The sequence below is a fragment of the Coturnix japonica genome, chromosome 5, assembly GCF_054131305.1.
Source record: "Coturnix japonica strain WE chromosome 5, WE-NBRP24, whole genome shotgun sequence".
Taxonomy (NCBI): Eukaryota; Metazoa; Chordata; class Aves; order Galliformes; family Phasianidae; genus Coturnix; species Coturnix japonica.
The window spans coordinates 8,391,567-8,407,100 of record NC_140667.1 but is presented as its reverse complement, the minus strand read 5'-3'; the positions used below and the strand labels follow the sequence as shown (position 1 = coordinate 8,407,100).

The window sequence follows — 15,534 nt, the reverse complement described above, 5'->3', positions numbered from 1 at the left end:
TTTTAGGTCAATAATAGAAGAGAGCAATTTTTCAATGCTAGAAATTACTAGTTAAAACTTTAGCACTTATCAGAGTAAACAAACATTGAGGTCTATAACAGACTTGAAATCCATCAATTTTTACCTGGGACTGTGGAAATACAGATGAAGTTTGGAAGGAAGTATACAGTAACCATCAAACCATCGCTCCAAAAAAAAGAAAAATTAAATATTTCTCAAAGACTTCTTTTCTCTATTTGTATGGTACGTGTCACTACTGCCTACTGACTGGTCAGCTCATATTTCTGTGACATCCAAAAAAATGTGGTTCTTTTTTAGGCATGACCTCTCACAAAGTAATCATCAAGTACTTTCATCTGAATTCTGATAAGTTTTTTGGCTAACGAGAGAGTTGACAGAAAAATAATGAACTCTCTGTCAGATATCTTACTAATATGCTCCGTAGGTCTGCACATAGGTGAAGCAGAAATCTGCACCAGTGGGACAGAGAAACTTTGGAGACAATCGTCAGAGTCAATGAGATACTGTTCTATTAGGTGATTGAACTAAATTGAAGCAACTTATGCATTACCTAGAAGGTACGCTTTCCATCTCTACTTACAGGTTTGCAGTTCTCCTCATTGAATGCAGAACATGTAATTTCAGATGTGAAAGAGATAAGCTGGTTCTTGAGACGTGTACAACTATAAATGGTGCAGTTGTTGTAAGGATCGTTTATGAAGTCTCTGGGCTGCAAGTGAAATATAAAATGTGATAGGAAGAGGTGAAGGAAACTCAGACGAATGTTCCTCTCCTCTGAAAATGACTCTCATATTGTTTCTCAGTCAATTATTTTTAGCTTAAGAGCAATTTTGAATACAAATTTTACGTACATTGCAGTATGCCACAAGCGGAGAGAATCTCGTGGGGCTTGCCTCGAAAAAGAAAGTGTCCGGAGCACTTAAAGCACATTAACAATACAAACAAAGGGAAAGCTAAATAACGGCAATAACATTGTTTCACGTGCAGGTGTTTCTAACATTCTTCAGTACACAGAAACTAAATAACAGAGAAAATTTCAAGCTTATAATCATCAATATATAAGTAACTAAATAAATGACAAAAAAACTTTTCCATGATATTACTGGCTTATCATTCCAGAAAAAGCCTAGAAAAAAATTGATTTCATTAATGCTTCCCTCACACCAAAATACTGAAGATTGCTTTGCTTCAGGTTGCTGACATTTCAGATGCACAGTTTGGTAGAGAGGAAACATGTAGAGCATACTTACATTCAGAATGAGACTGGAACTGTGAGATGTATGTATAATACACTTAGTCTGCACTCATTTTCCACAACACTCACCCTCTACATGTTGCTGTTCTTATTCCTAGATATTAAAATTAGATTAAAATGACAGCACCAATAGATGCATTGTGGATAAATAAGTGAAAACACACTAACCCAATAATTGGCTATGCCTCAAAGCATACTCTAGAATGGTGCTTTTATGGGTTACACTACTCCAAAAAGAAGTAAAAAAAAAAAAAAAAAGCAGGCTACAGATGGAATAAACTAAAGATGGTGGTAAGCATGCCAAAAAACTAAGTATAATTCCATTAAATGCATTACTACAGACATTTATTAGCTACTCCTCCCGAGGTGAACTGTTGGTTATACTATCAAACTACACAAAATAGACGGCTCAGGGACAGTTGGTGTCCACACCGTAGCAGGTTCTCGCTTTCTGCCCCCATACATAACATATGTAACTCATTGACCATAGCATCTGTCATGGACATGGGTATTATATTTGTTTGCTAGTTCTGTAGTTTAACATTAGTCACTTACTGGTTCACAATATGCTTTGCATGGAATATGTTGACAGGAGATGACATTCAGTTGAGTGCTGGAGTTAACTTAGTGAGTGCAAAAGTGATCGTGACACTTATCAATGAAAACTGAGGAATTAGGCTATCAATTTAAAGAAACAAAGGTCCACATATTAATGAGATATGACATGTGACAGACATTTTTTAATTCCCCAAAAACCTCAAAACCAAGCAATGGAATAAGAATCCACTGTGAACATAACTGGAAATATATATTTGTCTAGCTATTTATGAAGACAAATAATACTGAATTAAACTTCACATGTCTTGATTGAAGTCCTACATAACAAAGATAAATTCGGATATTAAAAGCAAAGGAGTCATATAAACATACGTAAGTAAATATTTACTAGACCTTAAAGAAATTACTAGGAATCTACATCTGCTCAGAATATTCCTTCTTTACAAATCTTTTCATTTCTGAATGCATTAAACTTGAAATGAAGAGCTGACAGTAAACACAGACTGACTTTCTAAAATGCATAAACGCTTCACCCTAAAACCAAATCGCTCTCTGGTACTGACATTTAAAAACAACTCTCTACTCACATAAACCTTTTCAGAAAATATTTAAACAGTGTTGAGTTCATAAATCCCTGAAAAAAAAATCAAAGATTTCTAAAATATTGCTTCTACTGGATAAACTTCCTCATAGCACTTCTGTTTAAGTCTGCCGAATGGCCTTTTAGGCATTTTTAGAAGACTGATGAAAGATTCACTTACCAAGAACTCAGCATTGTAATGTACACAAACCTTCTTGGGAACTGCTAATAAGAAAGGAGTTAGGCAGTTACACTGGTGAAAAAAAGTCTTTGCTCTAGTCACAATCATTTCTTCAACAGCGAATAACAATGCTCACGTTCAAATACTTTGGTTATTCTGCATTTCTGGTAGCAGATGTGGTGTACATAAAGTGCAAGAACAAATACTGAGCGTGCAGCAAGGGAGGAAGATTTAACCCAATATAGGTAGTTCAGTTCCTAACCGAGAATGTCAATGTAACAGAAACAAGAAGTTCTCTGTATCAATTATCATCAATCTGTCTTCTTCTAGATACATTAGCGAGGACATTTTGCTCAGTTAAAGCTGAGACTGCTATCTCAGTTAATTCTGTAGCTGTCTCTACAGGCACCTACCAGCACAAAAAACACTTGAGCAACATGAACTCTAATTTCACAGTTGTATTAACATAATAGTAGTAACCACAGTTAGCAGTAACCGATTCATGGAATCTGACTTCTTTCATTAGGGTACTGCATGCAGTCTCATTAAATCTAAAACTAAATTACATTATATATAAAGCTAATCATTTAAATGTATTTCCAAAGGACTTACCACACTGGTACACGGGACAGCACTCATCACCGGGAATATAAGAATAAACTTCAAATCCCAGCGTAAACTTGGGGGGTTTAGTTGTGCTCAAACTTGTGTTGCATACTGGAAAGGAGGAAATAAAAATAAAAATAAAAATAAAAATTAAACAAACAAACAAAACAAACAAGCAAACAACAAAAAAACCCCCACAAAAGTAAAGCACATTAAATTACAGGAAGGAAAAGGAAAAAGTATTTCTCAGAGTCCCCATTTAAGCAACATTTCCTTGCTGGGAAATATTCCAAACCCTCCCCAAAGAAACAAAGGGCACATGGAGGATGCATTTTTCCTAGTGAATCCAGGCACTATACACTGGATGAGGAACTGCATTCAGTTCTTTTTTCTAGCACCTAATTACCAAGTGTAAGAAAAGTATCACAATTCTTTGGAATGAAATCATGAGTAAATGTTACACTATTCTCTCTTTGTCTCCAGCATTGTAGGTAACTGTAGCATAATGAAAACCACACAGCCACAGAGAACTCTGCTATCCAGCTGATTGTTATTTGAAACAAATAAAAAAACAAAAAATAAAAAAAAAATTGATTCTAAGCTGAAGAACTGTAGGTGCAGTTATGTTGAACCCTGGAACAGAAAATGTGTTGTGTCACAGCAATATTAAAATACATTTTATTTAACACTGGACACACAGATTTAAGAAAACATTTCTTGGCTCCCTACTACATGTCTCTGATGCTTAAATAATTATTTTCCTTTCTGTCCCTAAAGAATAAATAAAGTCTAGAAACAAAAGCATTAACTCACTGCAAGCAGGGATCTTCAGACTTGACTTCAGTGACTTCATAGAAGCCTTTCCCAGAACGAGTCCTCTTATTTTGTTCGGGACATCTGTGAGGTTCGCATACGATGCCACTTCCACCTTCCAGGCAAATGCAGTCCTGACGGTCTGCCACTAACTTTTCTCCAAACTGTCATTAAAAAAAAAAAAAGAAAAAGTGAGTGATCGCATAATTAGGACAACTTTCTTCTCCCCCTACCCAACCTTGCCTTAGAATACAAAAGCAAACGGCAGCATACCTCTCTTGGTATCATATCCAAACCAACACAGCCTGTGAAAATATCAAAATAAATTTCCATTACTACTCACGTAACAGTAGATATCTTCACTACATGTTGTATGAATACCGCATACGGTCAGATCTATGCTGTATGCATCAGAACAAAACAAAGAGGAAAAAAGTAAGTACTCAGCTGAAGAAATAATATTCACCACAGGTATTTACACAGACATCCATACCGTAGTCAAACAGTATTGTACCATTAGGACAGAAACAGCCTTCCACTTGTTTAACTGAAGTTTCATAATGTGGACCGCACAAAACAAAATGTTCAGAGGAAAACCTTTAATATCATGGGCACACAGAAGAAGAACCATTAACTAAAGATATAGGTGCAAATCATTTGTACTTCTGAGATTTAAAAGTTGTCGGTGTTTGCATTTGGTTTAGCTGAACAACATAAAAAGTACAGGCATCTATATTTAGAATCAAGAGAACAGCGCTAATAAATAAGTGATGGGAGGTTGGTTGATTTCTCTCAGCCACATACGCTTCAGATATTGCTGAACAGTTGTATGAGATGTAAGTAACGGTGGAGGAATTCTTGACCTTGACTTGCAGATTGTGTCTCGAGTAGGACCACATGCTCTATATTCTTTATGTTTGGGACATTCATAAGCTGGATTGGGAGAACTGCTCACTAAGAGTATCATACAAAGTTCTCATGACCTTATGGCAAGAAATTAAACATTAAGTACTCATTTTCTATGCGTGCTTGACAATGTTGAGAAGCAGAGAGGTTAAGTAGATATCAGACTTGTGCGATTTTGCCACATAACACAACTGTTTATATTTAAGGAAATAAAGCCAGGAAACTATATCTTGATTACAACTTTTTTCAGAATTTACATCTTTTTTGTACAAGCTCTTAAAGGGGAATGTATTCCTACCCTTCCATTCTCTTCTGATTATGCTAAGTAAATGAGTCATCTGCAAATACCGGCAAAATACACAGCTGAGCGTGTGAAAAAGAGAGACATATCTAATACAAGTCTTTCTGATATTGAAAATAGATGTATATTTTTGCAGACTCCCTTATTACTTCTATTGATAAAAATACACCTGAAAGTAACTTAAAAATGCTACTTTTTTTAGTGTGATTTAATGATGTATTTATAGCTATCTAAATATATTCTATCACTAGGATATTAGCATAGAATTGTTTGGGTAGGAGGGACCCTTTATGATTATGCAGTCCAATTCCCTGACATGGGCAGGCACATTTTTCACTAGATGGAGTCATCCTGTTAAAACCAGCTTCAAACACTTTCAATAAAAATGCAACCCACTGCTTTTCTGGGCAGCCTGATCCACTATATCACCATACTAATCATTAAAACTTCTTTATTATATGCACTCTCCAGCTACCATCTTTCAGTTTAAAATTTGTCAGTGCTCAGTTGAGTTAGAGAGCCCTCTTAGTTTCTTGCAGCATCAGAACCGTGTGCCTTTATTGTATTTAACATAAGCCTTATATACCATTTACTAACAAACAAGACATTCCTGTTCCTCTAACAGTTTCTCTAACCAGTTAATTGGCCCCAGCTTCTCCCAACCAACAGTGATAAAGGATGAAAGGTTTCTTAAGAGCAACATGATTAACAAAACATATCAGTGGAACCTCCTGTCCACTCTTAGAAGCAAACAGACATTGCTTGCTCTTTGTCTCACAGTCTGGTCTTCCAGGTTTTCACAGTAATAAGGTTTGCTAAAGAATCTGATAAACTCTTTGCTTACAGTTACTTGCCCATGTCTCCCCCTTCTTTATTAATAGAAAATGCACAGTTCATAGTATCCTGTATCATTTTTTGTATACACTGCAACAGAAATGGAACAGAAACAAAAACACAGAGGAACAAAATGAAACTAACCCTAATTTTAGCAGATTCTGAATCCATCCCACAAAACCTCTAAAAAGACCTCCAAATACATTCCATCTTGGACCCATTCTTTCCTCCACAGAAAAGCATGTCTGCACACAGGATTGCTTTCTTCAGTGAAGCACTTCTTCCAGCGTGATCTTCAGTTCAGCTTCTATGCAGCATGAGTTTCCTTCCAGCACTCTTATTACAGCTGGGTCCTTGTTTGGACTCAGGTATGAATGATCCAAATAGTTTCTTAAAAACTAACCTACATTCACAAGTTTCCTTTTTTAGCTTTTCATCCTTCCTTATAACTCCCCCTTTTTTTGTTTATTAGCAAGAAATTACCACACTATAAAATAATAGCAATAGTTATCTTAATAACATAAACATCCTCACTGAATCAGAGCCTTGATTGATAACACACTAAACATAAGGTTACATGTAAGGTCATAATTTTTAAAGTATATATATACATACACACACACACTCATACAGGCATTTATTTTAGCAAACCACCAAAAGGAGAGAGAAGGAACATGACAATGGTGGATGCGATAGGCAGTGGCAGCAGGGCATCCCCTGCTTCAAAGTGCACTTGGCCTTTCTCAGCCATCACTGATCCTCTCCAGTTTTTATTCTTGTCAAGGACTGCAGGGATTTTTTTCCCCCCACTTGGATTCCACATCTGCATGGCCCGTGCATGATACAGAGCCCAAGTGGAACACCTGCTCACAAAATAAAACAAACCACTATATTAGATAACTGTAAAAAAAAAAACTACTCACAGAAAGTTATTTACACCTATAGTCACTTACTCCCATTATTACCTGCTTTATCCTTAGCTCCCTTTTTTATTTAATTGGTAAATGTTTTCTTGTTGATTTACTAATGTTACAAAAATCATCTGTAGGTAGTAATTCTTGATGCAGTACACATTTGAACTGTTACTAAAATAGAAGAAGCACACAACAACCTGGATTATGCCTAAAACTCTAATTCTTGTGAAAGCATTGGTAACACAGAAAATTCACACGCTATGTCAAACCATTACTAATATTATCTATAACACAGCAAGTTGCAAAGCAATACCACTCGGTAAGAAACACGTCATTCCAGTTACTATAAAGGCTGGATGCTATTTTCTGCCACAAGATGAGAACCCACGTAGGGCCAGTCCCTGTGGAAATATGAGTATATTCACAACCCCAAGTTGTCTGGGACAGTCCCCTACCACTAAGCCCTGTGCCCATATTCCAAACATTAACCATAGGCCATTCCTTGAGCACTGGGGAGGCTCCTAAATAACAAACTACATGAGCTTTATCTGTATGATCACGATTCAAAAAACACAGCACAAGCAAAGCCTTACATATTTTTTCTCATGGTGCATCTTCCCTATTCCCCCTTTTCTGTTTAATAATTACAAGAATGGATTTCAATGTTTGATAAATGCGCTCAGCGATAGCTTGTCCAGTGGGAGATTGAGCAATGCCTGTAGTATGTTTAACCCCCCATTTTTGGAGGAAAGTTCGAGCTGCCGGTCCATCCTTGTCTTTAGCAAAGTTATGAGCAGGCTGCAGGGACGCAGCAACAGGCGATGCAGGCGGGGCGGGGAGAGACAGCGTCGGGGCAAACGACGTGGGCGGGGTGGAAGGCGGCAGCGGCATCGGCAGCGACGGGGCCGGAGCGGCAGCGGAGGGCGCAGCTGACGTCGGGGCCGGAGCGAAGGGAGGGGGTGCGATTTCCCTTCTCCCCTGCCTGGGGGGAGATCGGCACCGCGGATCGAATCCTGGCAGGGCCCGTTTCCGGCACCGAGGAGCAGCGGCGAGGGTCCCCTCCTTGACTGATTTGTTTAAAGCCCTTCCTTCCATTCCTGACCAAACAAGTATTCTGATGGCGTTAGTAACAACCGCTCAAGATAACAAGCATCTAGTGGCATTTGAACATCCTCAGTGAAAATACATTGAATGATTTGCTTAGAAGCTTGAGATATTATCCCATAGCCAGTCACAGTCTTAAGAGCCTGTTGTAACAATTTCCAGTCACGCACTTCCCACCGAGCAGCTTCCAGCTGATTGAGCCAAAACACAGCTTGCCACTGTCCTACCAATATCACATCTCTAATATCCGCAGACCAGCGCGAAGGTAGAGGACTGCTACGCAGGGAGGAAGCGGCATAGGCAGGGGCTGTAAAGACACTAGTGAAACACTCAGAGACCGATGCCTCCTTCATACATAGTTCTAAGTCTTGCAGCTTCTCAGTTAATGTTTTAATATCTTCCTCTAGCATTTTCTCATTCCCACCATCATCTGAGTCACTTTCACTCTCAGGAGCTTCTTGCTGCTCTGCACACCCTGCAGCCTCCTTCACTGCATCTTCCTCACTAGCTGTCACTGGACTTGCCGGAGACACTGAAGAGGCAGAGGACAGGGGAGTAATTGGGGCTTCTACAGCAGCCCTAACTTGTGAGGCTGATGAGCAAACAGAGTATGAAACTCCTGGTAACAGGAAATCAAGTTCTAACTGCGCTTGAGCACTAGGTCTGGATAGAGCTTGTACCACAGCAGTGATCTGCCACTAGGCTTGCATATTCTTCAGTGTATTTATAATAACCTTCCACATAGGACCCAGGCCTTGCAAGTACTTGTATTCCTTATTTTCAGACATAAGAGATAACATATGGTCCCCTATTTCTCACCATTCAGCTACACTGAACATCAGTGCCACCTCCTGAAGATGTCCACTCTTAAGAGCCCATTTTAATCAGCTCAGATACACTTTTAGGAGATACCTGCTCCCCTCTCTTAAAATACATTTGAACATTTCCTCCACAGCTTCCCACAACACTGTGGCTTGCAGAGAACAGGACGCAATGCCGATACCAGCTACCGCAACACTTACAGCTTTGTTCTATGCTGTCTGCTGCAATGCTGTCCTCTTGCAGTTCACCCACTGTTTATGCTCCAGACTTCCAAGACTGTGAAGCTTAAGCATGAACCTGGGGGAAAAAACAACAAAACTTTTCATAATATTCATCAACATGTACTCCACCTGGCAGGGGTGAATGTAAATCTAATAAGAAAAGCTCCAGCTTCCACTCTCTTACTTCTGAAGACAATGATTTAGCCCAGCAGATAGGCTTAGTCGACAGCCTCACCTGATCCTTACCTGCAGCAAGCCACCCCCACTGGAAGCCATCATTTCCTGAGGCCAGATGTCCCTCTTCATACTCAGCTGTAGCACTGTTTAAAAAAGAATAACCAGCATCACCAAAATGAACTGTCTTTCACAGAATGACCTGAGTTGGTGCCATGGGTTACCTAGATTTACCTGTGCTCTTGGCAGGGGGAGCCACATCATAGGGCCCCCCAGCCCAAAAGGGAAGGGAAAAGGGGAATGAGAAAAAGAGAACAGTGGCAGCAATCCAAGGATGAAAACTTATTTTACTAAATATGATATCAGAATACAAGACAACACAATGTAATACAGTATGACTAAGGCTAGTAAATCGAACAAAACAGGGAGTCCCCAAAACCCGAGAGCCTTACTGTGAACTCTAGGTGACATGGCTGGAATGCTTCCCACTCTCCAAGAGTCCAAGAACTGCAGCCTGGGAGCAAGATTATGTATGTCCTTCTCTCGTGACTTATTTCTGGCTGCTAAGTCCTCTGGGACACCCGCTCTCAGAAGAAAACCGAGTATTCGGGACATTGTTATTCCACAGAACTGGAGCATGAATGTTTCAATGATCCATACTGCACGTGATGTTATGATGTGGAATATTGACAGCAACATTACAAAACCATGGCAGTTAGAAGGGACCCCGAGGATTGTCAAGTTCAAACCACCCCCAGCCACAGGGCATGGCCACCAACTTTTCCATATAATTTTATATTGTTTTTAATGTTCAAAGAGGCAGTGACTCTGCTCTGTGATTTCACACTCTCACCTTGTACTAGCTGGTTGTTCAACACATTTGCTCTTTGCATTGTACAGGCCAACTTGGCAAGTGCAGGACAAAGCAGATGCTAACAATGTGGCTTACACAACAGAGAAGCTGTGCTTTCACACTGACTACCCTGTCCTGCAGCATCCACCTGGGATAAGGTGAACCTAATAGCTTCTTCACAACATGAAGAGGGAAAGCATAAGGGTTCGGTATGTGCTTCTGATACTGCTTTCATTGTATCAAAGACATTGGGTGCTCAGATAATGCAGTCACATTGTGATATCTTAAGACACGAAGAGAAGCAATCGGGAGAAGATTAAGTTGCTGTATTGCCTAATACAAACCAACTGAGATTAGACAAGTTTGCACCCTTTCATAAAGGGGCACTCTGTAAAGCTGGACCACCACAGGAAATGTGCTCACTCCATCCCTGCCACAAGAAAGCCAATCCACTTCATCAAAAAACTGAAAAAATCATAGAAATGTGTACAAATGAACATGGAAGGAACAAGGTTAATCCTGCAAAGCTTTGCATCTATCCCTATGAGTTCTCTTTTCTAGTTTGACAGAGCACTTCGTATCATTTTTGTCAATTAATTAAAACATCAGTGTGGTTAAACCACATATAAACGCCAGATTAACACCACTTGTTAAAGTCATTTAGATGCTCTGCATTAACATAATACTAACATTAAGAATAGAACAGCAATTCAACAGATTTTCCTATTTTTAACAGGAAAAGCACAACGATGAAAGGACTGGCCCAGTAGAGAGGTGCTATTAGGGAAGAAGACTGCTCACCCATATCAGAAAAATCAAGACCACAGGAGAAATCTTCACCAAAGAAGGATCACCAAGCTTCCCCCCAGCACCCCCAAGGTCCCACCCTGGAATGTGAGTCTCAGGCTGGATGAATGGAACTGATCCAAACATGCATAAGCGAGAGCAGGCTCACTACAGAGTCACAAAAAACAGGCAAAGAAAATAACTCACCAAGAAATCCGGTCCGTACCCCTGCCCTAGACAGGAATATCTGTACCTGTATCGTGCATGACAGGTGTTTGTCTAACATCTTTTTAAAGACCTCCAAAGACAGAAACACAAGCATCTTATTATCCTGTTAAGAAAGCTTTTTACCATTGTTTAACCTGCATCTATCTTCCTGTAGATTAATGTCACAACATTCTAACACATAAGACTATTATTTCTGTCTAGTCTTTTTAGGAAAGACTATCTCTTTCATCCTGCATACTTCAGGATGCTTATGGTAGCCCAATTCTACTTTCTCCATATTTAAGGATTACCCCGAGTGACCTGAAGTCTTCTCTTCTTACCTGCCTGGTCATATTTGAGACCTCTTATTATACCCCATGTTTCTCTTTGAATTCTTTGCAACTGGACCACATCATTAACTGCAGCACCAGAGGAGTCCAACTGATGCTTTTCCAGTGCTGAAAATAACAGAAAGGTGACATATTTTGTATGCCTCAACATTTATATCAAGCAAGCTACATTCCTCTTTATGCATTCTGGTATCCAAGATTGCAATTTTTATTTTCCTTCACCCACAACAGCATGACTTATTTTTGTCTCATTCAACTCCTAGAAGAAAACTTCAGCTTGCAGAGTCCTCTCCCTCCTTTTATATTCCCTCAAAATATAACCTCTAATTGAAAAAAACACTTTTTTTCTAGCGCTGAGATTACTGCCAAGTGCTCAACTGGGAAGGAATTAAAGAGAACCTGGAAAACAGTTAATTAGAAAGGCATGCTCTGATTAGCAGTTCTGCTTCCTTCTTTGCCCAAATTTTACAGCAATACTGAGAATCAGGAACATTAGGGACTGCTGAGAAATTATTTCTGGAAGATCTTTTACATGTTGAGCCACATTCCAACATCTCTCGATTCAAGGGGATTTTCCCTGGTGACTCCTTAGAGTCACACCAGCACACTGAGGTAATCAATTAACACACTGTACACGAACTACAAAACACAGAGACAAGATGTAAACATTAAGTAGCATACAAGTCATTTAAAAAGATATCCCTTTGCTCCTTCCTTGAGAAGAGGTTTGTGAAAGCACTCAAGCCAAAAAGTACAGAAGCAACTTAGTAACAGATGAAGGTGACCAAAACGCACAGAGCTTGCTGACCTCCAGCAAGAACAGCCGCAGTAATGGAAGTGCTTCACTAAAACATAGGTGACAAATTTCTACCAGGCTTCTGCCTGAGAATATAAAGCTTAAGAGTACTCATCCTTCTGTGTCAGTTTAACAGTATCTCAATAATGAGTTAAATGCTTCTGAGCAGAATTTTCCAGATCTGTGTTTGAGTTAACCACAGAGTAGCCTCTAGCAATAACTTTGATGGGTAGTTAGGACTAACATAGCACCAACATACATTCATTTTTATTGGAAGAATGAAGCAATATTCAGCTTTCTAATTCAGGGTTAGATTTACTTATTTACCCAAATTAATGTAATATGCCAAGTCTTTACTAAGCAGCCAAAAAAAAAACCAACCCAAAAAACAAAAAAACATGTACCCAACATGAGCCTGAGTTAAACCTCACCCCAGCCCAGAAGAATCAAAACTGAGAAGTGCCTGCTTGGCCATTTTTACCTGCACCCTAATCCTAAGGCAGGCCTATAGCAATTGGACAGATTAATATGATGGGAAACGGTGTTTCACCAGAGATTAAATGATAGATATTCTTTTATTTTCACAATAGAAAAGTGCTATAACAAAAGGGAAGAAGATTACTCACCCATATCAGAAGATTCTAGGTTCACAGAGGACAGCTTCACGAAGGAGGAATCTGCAAGAAAATACTTTTCCCCAGTGGCAGTAAGCCCTTAAATGAGGTCTAAGAAGTGCAGCCAGGCTCCACCCCTTCCGCTCACACAGCTCAAATGCTGTCACCTGTGCTCTCAGGGCTGACTGGGTCCTTTCCCCAGGTGCTCAATCAGTGGTTCAAGGCCACAACTCAGCAGTTCCCATTCACAAGCCTTTGCCTGTAGCTGAACCAAAAAAGCACACCTACCCCCAAAGGCAATACACAACCCTTATAACATTTAAAATATTGGTTTACTTGCAGGGGAAACTCCTTTCCTGATCAAAAACCAAATTAAACATTGGGAACTTGACACTTGTGTAGTCTGGAACAAGACAGAGCAAATCAACAGAAGGTGGTGGAACTTGAATCAGTTGTAACTTTGCGGGTAACATGAAAAAATAGTTAAAAAATATCATGATGGAAAAAACCCCACAAATGTTTAAAGAAGTTTGTGACCACAATGGTGGGTACATGTTGAAAACCAAAGCAGAATACAGTACTTGGTTCTTTTTAACAACAAACAGCATGTTTCTAATTGCTAGCATCAGAGTCAAGCTAAACACTTCAAACCACAGCACCAATGACAGTAAAATGTCGCATTCTGATGTGTCTCACTCAGCAGACTGTAATGCTGCTTTATGCCCACCTCATCAGTTGTCCTGTCAACATTTTTCTTATTACCAGCTTCTGCTTGAAACACCACTTTTTAGAATCACTCAATAATTCATGTTTAGGTAATCATTCAGCTCTCTTAAGGGACTCTGTATAAGAAATTAAGCAGAAGAGGCAGGAAACGAGTACGGCTGAGCAAGGACCTGCTGGTCAAACTGAGGAAAAAGAAAATGCAGAGGGAGTGGAAGCAGAGACATGCAGCCTGAGAAGAAAACAGGAATGCCATCTAAATATGCAGATATGGGATCAGGAAAGCCAAGGCACAGATGGAACTGAATTTAGCAAGGGATCTGAAAAGGAACAAGAAAGGGTTCTTTCCTTATTGGAAAAAACGTTTTCCAGAATCAATCCCAAACCATTTACCCTTGACCCATTAGTATAAGCCCTGCTAAAGAGTCCATCCCCTTCTTACCTGTAGGCTCTTACACATGACCTCTGAAGTCCCTTGTAACCTAAGCCATCATGTCATTTACAATTTGTTCCCTTTAGAGAACTTTGTCAAATAACTAGTTATTCTGGAGTGCTTAACACCAATAACTCCCACAGACACATCACTGGGGAAACTGCATTTGAAATCTATAACTAACTGGCTTTCTTACAAAAGTAACAGTTTAGTAATTTTATAGTATTCCCCCCTCCCCTTCTCTTTTTGTTAGTATGAAGCTGGAGAAAACCATAATAAATACCAGTGTCTGGCTGTATCACTTCAGCCTGTTTTTCTCATTAAGAAAAAAAAAACCCATTAGTCTCTGGTGTATGCAAAATAAAAGATGCTGCTATCTTACAAGCTACCAGCCTGCCTACCTGCAAAAACTGCTAATTCATACAATGCTTGCATGATGAAATCTCAACAACTTTAAGCTCTAGTATGTAGTAATTGATATTGCCATGTGTAGAACAAATGCACAAAAGACTCTGATAAATAACTAACAAACATTTGTCTTGCTGGCACTCATTAGTAACATCCACATAAACAGAAATAAGTGAAAATGAGTTAGAATATTCATATATTGGAGCTTACTGTAATTTCAGCATTCAACACAATGATTTTCTACTTACAGAAAGAGGAGACTCTGCAGATGAGTCCACTGGAGACCAGTTGGAAAAGATTCTTGGCTCTTCCCCTAGCTCCCTATATAATCTTGTCTAGACTATTCTCTTCTTCCATACCTCTACAGAGACAATAATGGTAAGATGTTAGCTGTAAATACCCAAAAGGATATTTATAAGAAAAACTCACCCATATGGAAACCTTCAGTCTGCTGAGAACCACTGAGGCAATCCCCACAAAGGAGCAATCTCCAAGAAATGCTGCCTTAGTGGTGGTCAGCCCTTAAATAGGGGGCCTAGAGGAGGTGGAGTCAAGCTCCACCCCCCTCTGGGAGCACAGCTAAATTACTCTCACCTGTGCTCCCACAACTGCCCCAACACTTGCCTCAGCTGATTAATCAAAGGTTTAGGCAGTAATTATTAATTTCCCATACATATACTTTAAGCTTGTGTCTAGCTGTAAAGTGCACCCTAAGCCTCTCTTAGCAAAGCAAAAGTACAGCACTTAGGTCACATAAACCAATTGCACAGATTCACCACTGAGAGCAATGAGCTAGGGTTAGACCTATTCTTTTTCACAACAGATCTTGGAAGTTGTAAGGGATCACCAGCTGAGCACAAATCAATCTGAAATACGCTAACAACTCACTAGGACACAAGCTGGAGCAGAACATGCAAGTGTGCAGGAGTCCTTCATCTGCATGCAATGCCTTAGCTAAAGAATTAGCTTTTCACTTTGGGTACTGTAAGGCAAACTGTTGATCACAGTTTGAACCTCTGATTAACGAGCTGAGGCAAGAGATGAGTCAGCTGCAGGAGCACAGGTGAAGGTAAG

At 39.6% G+C, this 15,534-nt stretch overlaps 2 long non-coding RNA genes across 2 annotated transcripts; both read right to left on the bottom strand.

Moving 5' to 3' along the window:
* Positions 1 to 606: 606 nt before the first annotated feature.
* Positions 607 to 4,151, bottom strand: LOC146760644 (uncharacterized). Its single transcript, XR_014946875.1, has 3 exons — positions 4,015 to 4,151; positions 1,832 to 3,312; positions 607 to 730 (listed from the first exon to the last, which is right to left on the bottom strand). It is a non-coding gene; the product is annotated as an uncharacterized LOC146760644 (long non-coding RNA).
* A 4,924-nt stretch (positions 4,152 to 9,075) lies between these two features.
* On the bottom strand, positions 9,076 to 10,518 carry LOC146760643 (uncharacterized). Its single transcript, XR_014946874.1, has 3 exons — positions 10,144 to 10,518; positions 9,363 to 9,436; positions 9,076 to 9,192 (listed from the first exon to the last, which is right to left on the bottom strand). It is a non-coding gene; the product is annotated as an uncharacterized LOC146760643 (long non-coding RNA).
* Positions 10,519 to 15,534: the final 5,016 nt, after the last annotated feature.